The sequence below is a fragment of the Rhipicephalus microplus genome, chromosome 6 (genome assembly GCF_043290135.1).
Source record: "Rhipicephalus microplus isolate Deutch F79 chromosome 6, USDA_Rmic, whole genome shotgun sequence".
Classification (NCBI taxonomy): Eukaryota; Metazoa; Arthropoda; class Arachnida; order Ixodida; family Ixodidae; genus Rhipicephalus; species Rhipicephalus microplus.
In genome coordinates this window covers 71,044,487-71,053,054 of record NC_134705.1, presented here as the reverse complement: position 1 = coordinate 71,053,054, position 8,568 = coordinate 71,044,487, and the positions used below count along the sequence as shown (strand labels likewise).

The window sequence follows — 8,568 nt, the reverse complement described above, 5'->3', positions numbered from 1 at the left end:
TTTATCTCTGTTCATGTAAACAGGACTGTATATATGTACATACAATGCGACCCCCCCCACCCCTGCATATTCCCTTTGTTAAACATAGCAGCTGAAACGTGTCTGTTTTTTTTCCTGATTATTTTAACTTTGTGTTATAAATAGGTATAGATAACACGCTCTTTTGTATCTGGTTGTGCAAATGTACAATTGTATATATTCAATGTGCCCCCTGTTTGTAGTTTTTTTTTGTAAATGCATAATAATGCCTGTCACATTTTGTACGAAGTTCAATAAACTTCTCTTTGTGTAGTATCTGTTCTTATCAGCTTAATATCTGATACGGATCCTATTTGGATCCAAGATATTAAACTTATTTTTGCAATGCGGCGGAGTGCTTGAAGCTTGCTACACCTCCGCCACGGGTTGGCCCGGTATTGCACTACCTCCGGGATCGGCCCACTCAGCCCTGCGGCGGTGAGTTCGACAATAAATTCAATGACAGAAAAAGTGTTCGAATTTACCAATGATATCGGGGTAAACGGCGTGGGTGCGGCGAGTGTCCGAAACGTTGACGTCACGCCACCCCGGCTGACGCGGTATTCGCGCCGGCTCGGTATTCGCGTGCGGGGAGTGCGCTAGCTGCGTTCATTCACTTACGATTTCTCTGGGAAAATAAATGTTTGTGTGGAAATGTCATAATTGGAGGGCCCCTTCTTCTTGTTTTTTTGGTTATGTTCACACGTACATACTCAGTATTTTTTAAACATCTCTACTCACAATAATAAAACTGTTGAATACTTTGTTATTACTGTTTCAGAGGAAAGCTAGAAGTGTGTATGTATGTGCTAAGCTATTTCCGCTTTTCAAATTCACCCATTTCGGAACGAAAAATAAAACAGCCTCTAGAAAACCGGTGTTGGTGTTTCTGTTTACAGTTGCAGTGACAAGCGAAGGCACTTTTATTTCACATCTTCACGCGACGTCTCAACCTGAAGACGCGTGCTCTCGCCATGTCTTCGCATCTACACTATTCCCCATCACAAATTAAAATCGCAAAGTACGCCACAGGACCCACCCCGCACACACCTGCTGTACGGTGGAGTGGCAAAGCCCCGATGTGCTTTTCCTATGTCCACTGACCTGGGTCCCAGCTTCTGCCACCGGTGGCTGTAATTTGTTGCCACGCAGTCAGCTACCCCGCTGGCGCCCTCAGCCATCACCTTGGTGACGATATGATGATATGTGGGGTTAGACGTCCCAAAACCACCATATGAGTACGTGAGACGCTGTAATAAAAGACTCCGGAAATTTCGAGCACCTTGGGGTTCTTTAACGTGCACCCTAATCTGAGCACAGGGAAATGCAGCCGGGATTCGATCCCACCACCTGCGGCTCAGCAGCCGAGTACCTTACAGCCACTAGACCACCACGGTGGCCATCGCCTTGTTGATCACACACTACATTTATGAACACCATCTCATATCAGCTCATCCATCGTTGGCTCTCGTTAATTACAACAGACATCCTCGCACGCTCACCTGAATGGAATCGCCAGTTGCTGGAAGTTCCAAGAAAATTGCGCACTAGACGTACCACGTGTAGTGCGCTTCAGGCGTACCACGTCTAAGAGACCACGCACGCACCTGAAGCGCCGTGGAACCCAGGACGCGTGAGATCACGCCCCGGGCGCACTTTGCTGTGCTTTGCCTCTGTACCCCCTCATCACTCCTCACAGCTTCACTAAGCCGAATATGTAGAAGTCGAAGAAGCAGAACAACAACAAACCGGCCAATCACCCCCAGTGGGTGTGAGCCACAAGTGAAGCTCAACAAAAACAAGGAACACCAGCGAGCGCAGTGACGAAGCTATCGTAATGGGGCGAAATTATCCACGAATATGGCTGCGCGTTGACGCACGGTCGCTTTTATGCAACCACCCGTCTATCGAAGACCCGAAGACCGTATGTCGCGAGTCTTCTCGCACCTTACTCAGCGGAATTCGACGAAAAGCGCAGGCGAGTACTTCTCCACTGATTTCCGCGACCACTTGACCACCGCCTTCTGCCGCCTCATGTCCGTCGTCCGGCACGATCGACGGAGCGCCGCGCCAGCGCCTCGTACACGCCACCATAGCACTCCTACCCCTCGGAATCAGCAAAACTTGGACAAGCGTTTTCGACTACGACAGGCAGAGCCTGCCGGCCCGTTGAACGCTTGAGCGACATCGCAGCGGCATGTCGCACACTCACGTTCCGTCACCCTCTGCCACATGACCCTTCATTCTCCGGCTTCACAACGCACGCGGTAGACTTTCGCACGCATTCCCGGGTCTGCCTTTCACGGAAGGACCTTCGTCGGCTTCGGTGCGGTGTTCCGCCACGTCGGAACTTGCAAGGCATACGTTGAGCGCACTGAAGCCGCCAAAGGCACCACCTTTTTGCCGATGATTGTGGGCGTCGTTGCAGAGGCGTTGCTTGGGCAGCCAGCGCAGAAGCCGTGTTGGACGGGTTACGTAGTCACATTTTGCACAGTCGTTTTTTTCTTTTTTCCTTCCAGGCTTATGTGCTCGAGTTGGACATGTGCACTGTGCATCAGTTTTTAAAACAAGTGCTGTAGCATCACTCGCGACATGCCTGATAATGTTCGCCGGCAAGCATTTGGTGTGACGTCATGGGCACATTCGAGAGTACGCGTGCAAGCAAGCACGCGTGGCTTCGACCTCTGGGAAACAGAAGGTTTCAGTTTTAACATGTTTGTAAGCGAAAGAAGAAACTTCAAGCAGACTAGGGATAAAAGCAATGCCGTGAAGCCAGCGCTACCACTGTCGGTGCACAATGCTCGTTGGGCATGGGTGGAAGTCGGAATGGCTTTGCTACTGTTTGCCTGGCTTTTGGCCAGAACTAAGTACGAGGTGTGAAAGTACGAGGTGGATTTTAATTAAGTGCTAATGAATTGCATCGCTTCTCGGCCTTTTGGCTAGTCCAATTGACGAGTTAGCTGCTTCTTCGCGCGAGTCGCAGGTCGGACCTGGGGTCACGTCAAGCCGACGTCGACCCCCGGGTCTCGCCGCAAAGGAAGTTTTCCAGCCTCCCGGGGAGCTGCCGTTCCAGCCTGCAGCCCCTGGCCTCCGGTCCCGGGCCCTCCCGCTCGGCGACCCCCGCCCCATGCCTGGCGACGCACGGACGCGGACCCCGCCTGCTGCCCCGGCTCCTCCCGTCCCGTCGCCTACCTCTTCGCTACCAGATCTCGGACCCAGCGCCTGCTGAGCCCGTATACTAGCACGCAGCACTCCTGCGTGCCCACCAGTCACGCCCCCCCTCGTCTTCCTTGGAGGAGCGCCCCACCAGTGCCAATCATGGCAGCTCAATCGAACCTCCCGGTGTGGGAGAATTGTTTTTTCTTCCATGTGCCTGACGGCGCTTTATGTATAGATGATTTATTGACGCTGTAGAGCGTACCGCGGGGGAGGATAGTGTGCATGTCCTCCAGCACATGGGAGGCGCGAGATTTCTTGTGTGCACGAGCACTGCGGCTCGAGCCACCAAATTAATGGTAGAAGAAGGTTTTGTGGTTCGTAACGAGAAAGTAACAGTGGAGGCAGTGGGGCCTCCGATTACGTTTGTCAACGTGTTTCGTTACCCCGCATACCTCCCCGAGGACCCCTTGGTTAATGCACTGGCCCAGTACGGGAAGGTGAAGAGCGTGGCTTTCGCGACGGTCGCAAACCGGCAAAACAAACTCAATGGCGTGCGTGTTGTACACATCGAAATGTTAAAACCAGTGCCAAACTTTGCGACCATCGCGGGGCACCGTGTAATGTTTGAGTACAGGGGCATGAGGCGTGTTTGCGCGAGATGTAGCGAGACGGGGCACATGGCCTCTGCGTGCCAAACTCCTTATTGCAAGCGCTGTGGCACTTTTGGCCACGAGACAGAGGGCTGCGAAGCCGAATGCCAGAGATGCGGCGGCCACCACGGGACCAGGGAGTGCTTCAGGAGGCGTTCTTATGCGTCAGCCGCCCGCGGGCTCTCATTGGTCTCAGACCTCGCGTCCAACCCGAACCGACCAAATGGTCCGTCATCCCCCAGGCCGGGAGAACAGAAGTCGCGCCTTCAAGTCTTGTCACCCAAGACAGCGCCCCGTACGACCGCAAGGGAGACCCTCGCTAGCGACCGAGATACCGGCACTGACCCGCCCACCGGGGGTAGCAGCGCAGCGACATCATCTGCCAACGAGGAAAAGAGACCCGACAGGAGAGATGACGCGCCCACCTTGTCTTCGGAAGCGGAGTCAAGTGAATTCGCCACAGATTCGGCGCTTTCACCCCCCTCCTCCTCGCCTGCCCCCCCCCCCCGACGGCTCAGGACGACAGTCCAACTGTGACGCCGGAGCGGATTGCGGTAGAGTCTTCCACCGAGACAGGAGAGCTCCCCTCCCCCTCCCGCCTAACACCCGCCAATGTGCTGGCGCCTGTAACCACACGAGATTTGGAAGACGGCACCCAAGAGCCCGCCCGCGAGGAAGCACCTATTGTGAGCCGGGGCTATTACTTCCTGCCCGACGAACGTGAAGTCAACAGATACGCCAGCGCACCGCCCTCGGCCTCTACTGCGGCACGCCTTGCCCGAGAAACAGATGCGCCCACAAGCCAGCCCGCAGCCCGTGAGGAACGCGCTCGCTCGGGCTCACGAAGGGGGCACAAGGAAGATGATAAGAAGGCAATGCGAGAGCGAAGGGCCAGCAAAGAGCCAAGATCGCGCCCACCGGGAGTTGAGGGACCGAGCAGTGACAGCGACGCCCCGCCCCGCCCCACGCCAAAGCAAAGAAACTCGATTCAGGCTGCGCGGCCAAATGGGCACCGCCACCCTAAGACGCTGCCTCCAAGTTTCTTGTATGCGCTGCTCCGCGCCCTCGCCGGCTGCGCAGCTCCCCCTCCCCCCTTTTTTTGATGCGCCTTTCCTCCTCGCTTTTCTCTCGCCGCCAATGCTCCCCTTCACTGGCCTAGCTGCTACCACTTGTTCCCTCGCCTGCTCCATTACCCTTGCACTCGTGCCCTGCTGCGATAGCTGATGCCCCCTCTCCGCTTCGCCACGTGGAACGTGCGCGGCTTTCGCGATCGCGTCAAGCAAAGCACGGTCGTTTCATACGCGAAATCACAGGGCATCGACCTGCTATTCGTCCAAGAGGCGAACTTTCGGACCCCACTTGACGTGTCTTGATTCCGCCGCACCTGCCAGGCGGAAGTGCTATTTTCTCTAACAAATGCAAAGTCGTGTGGCGTCGGCGTCGTATTCATTTCCGGCCGGTGCCGGGAAGGGGCGCATTGCGTCTTTGGAGCGGACGGGCGCATCCTCTTTCTCGACATCTTTATTGATGGACGGAAGTTCCGCGTCGTCAACCTCTACGCACCCGTGACGCGCAATGACACCAACCGTTTCTTTCGGGAATTGCACGAATACTTGCTTGAACCCCTTCCCCACGTAGTCCTCGGTGATTTCAACTGCGTCATCGACACTACGAGGGACCTCAGGGGCCCGGGGCGCGGCGGTTCAGCATACCACGCAAGGGAGTTAATAAAGATCCTCCACCATCTCCCCTCCACCATCTCCAGCTGTCGGACGTCTGGGTTTGTCTTCATGGGGACGACTTCGTGCCGACGAGGACCTCGAGAGTCACAGGAAGTCGGCTGGACCGCATCTACCTCCCCGACGCACTGCTCCCTTCGCTTGTCTCGTGCGAGGTACTTGCCTTACCGGCTAGCCTGGAGGAATTATCGGAAAACGCCCCTGTGGTTATAACAGTGAGGGCGCAGCCGGGACCTCGACGGCGGGACACCGCTTGGCGCCTCGACCCGGCGATCTTAGAAGACACCGAAAGCGTCACCAGCCTGAAGGCCCGCCTGGAGGCGACAATCTTAGCTTCCCCCTGCGAGTTCCCGGAGGCATGGGATGACCTGAAGTCGACGTGGAGGGACCTCCTGCAGCAGGAAGGCAGGGCAAGCAAAAAACGCAACACAGCGCGATTGAACGAAATCCTACGAAGAATGCGTATCGTTCAAAGTGCCGACGCCCTAACTGCTTGCACCCGAGACTATCTTCACTCGCTTCAGGTCCAGCACGACAGAATCCTCAGGACGACCGCCCGGGAAGCTCGTACAGTACGCGCCGCCTCGGGAAACCTACCGGAGGTTGACCTGCGCGAGATCAACGGGAACGGGTCCTTGGGCATCACGGAAGCGCTCCGCCCCAACGGCACAACCACGTCAGACCCAGCTGAAATAGAAGCCACATTTCTCGAACACTTCAGGCTAGTTTTCAGCGAACCTGACCCGGCAGAATCACGCCCAGACCCGGCCCTTGTCAGAGACCTTTGCCGGAACCTGCAACGTTTGGAGGCTGATGAGTGTGTGACCCTGAGCGCCCCGGCATCGCTCGAAGAAGTCCGCCAGGCAATCGCGTCGATGCCCCCAAACGCAGCGCCTGGCACAGACGGCCTGACTGCGGGGTTCTACACCACGTTTTTTGACGTCCTGGGAGACCCTCTTCTCAACGTCGTGAACACGGTAATTGGGAAGCGGGCCAAGCTAGCCTCCTTCGGTGAGGGGCGTATTGTCCTGATCCTGAAAGAGGGTGCGCCCTCAAACGACCCGTCGTCATGGCGCCCGATCACTCTACTAAACGTGGACTATAAGATCGTGGCGTCCATCTTGAATTCCAGACTGAAGATCTTCCTGCCGGACATGATCGCCCCGCACCAGTCCTGCGCCGTCCCAGGGCGCTCAATGTATGCAAATTTGACCCTGACAAGAGACATATTCGAGTTCGCCTCCTGTAAACGCATCTCCGGGGCCTTCTTGTCCCTCGATCAGGCGAAGGCGTTTGACAGGGTGAGACAATTGTACATGCTGGAAGTGCTACGCGAGTTTGGTCTCCCGCCGGACTTCGTCGCGGTCATAGCGCAACTATTCACGGACTTGCAGTGTTGCGTAGTCGTTAACGGCACCACGACGACCCCCTTTTTATACACAAGAGGAATTAGGCAAGGGTGCCCCCTAGGCCCAACCCTATTCGTCTGCTCAATCGAGCCACTGATAACATCAGTCGCCTGTGACGACCTCATTAAGGGCCTGCCTCTAACAGGCCAGGAAGAACTCAAAATCCTTGCCTTCGCAGACGATATCTCTCTTTTTCTGAGAGATGCACGCAGCCTCGCGCGATTCCGCCAGGTATTTAGCGCCTACGCCACGGCATCTGGAGCAGCACTAAACGAAGCGAAGAGCAAGGCCTTACTCTTCGGCCCCTTTCCTACCGAGGTCATCGAGCCGATTGAGGCAGTATCGACGGTGAAGGTGCTGGGGGTCCTGTTCACCTGTGAGGGCGTGGCGGCATCCACGTGGTCGAGAGTACTGAGCAGGGCACAGCTCCTCATAGAGCGAACAAAACTCCACGAGCTCACCCTGCGAGACAAAGCCATTGCGGCTAAGACAAGCGTTTGCGCCCTCGCCTCCCACGTTTCCCGCAGTGCCATCATGCCCTCCAGAATCGCCAGCGCCCTTAACAAAGGCATCACCGCGTTGATGTGGGAAGGCAAGCCCCCACCCGTCAGGCGTCACCTCCTGCAACTCTCAACAAGCGACGGTGGACTCGGCCTTCCCCACGCTCAGACCACGGGCAAAATCCTTGCTCTTAAGACCACCCGAACCCTGGCGAAGGCAAGCGCGTATGCCGGCCGGAACCTGCTCCTTTATTGGGCAAGCGTGCGCAACAGCTGGCTGGACACAGGCAGTTACCGCGGTCCGTTCGCTGAGTCTCCCTCCCCCTTCTACAGGGCGGCAGCGGCGACAATGCGTATGCTCACCCGCGAAGCCCCAGGCTGTGAGATAGACTCAGACCCGCCTGCCAGACTGATCGAGACCCTCACCGCCAACCAGCTCCACGATGAAGACAGGCGCCGCGCGAAGCGAGCGAAACGGGAAATTGACGCACTCGGCCGCTATGCCCCCCGTGGAGTGCAAGATTTCATCTGGAAACGGGCATGGGACGTCCTGCCCACACGGCAGAGGCTACACCGCCACGGCATCGTCCCCGACGCGCGTTGCCCGAACTGCCAGCAACCAGAGACCCTTAACCACGCCCTGCTCGACTGCGTGGCCGCGCGGCCCGTGTGGCGCATGACCGCGCGCTCCTTCGGCATTCGCCCCCCTCCTCATCACAGGCGCAATAAAGGCCGCTTCGCGAAACTCGTCTTCGCCATCATCCTCTTCGTGATCTGGCAACGGCGATCACTGGCCGAAGCGAAGAAGAGGCCTGTGAGGGCGGCGTATCCCGCCATGAGTAAAATCAGGAGGCTGCTGTGGGCGCACCTCTCCGAGGAACTTGAAGCCAGCGGCGAAGAAACGTTCCTCCGCCGTTGGCACACCAGATTTTTTTTCTTGAGGGACGGCAAGTTGGTCGCCCCTATACTCCCTTATTAACTGCCCCCCCCCTCCCCGCCTTTCTTTATTCTTTGCGCCGCAACTTGCGCCCCTGCCCTCCCGCTCTATTCCGGCCTCCACTTCATACATGAGGCCTCTTCTCGCTTTCCCGTA

The 8,568-nt window shown here is 56.7% G+C and overlaps 1 pseudogene; it reads left to right on the top strand.

Moving 5' to 3' along the window:
• Positions 1-274: 274 nt before the first annotated feature.
• LOC142766210 (U2 spliceosomal RNA) lies at positions 275-447 on the top strand (annotated as a pseudogene).
• Positions 448-8,568: the final 8,121 nt, after the last annotated feature.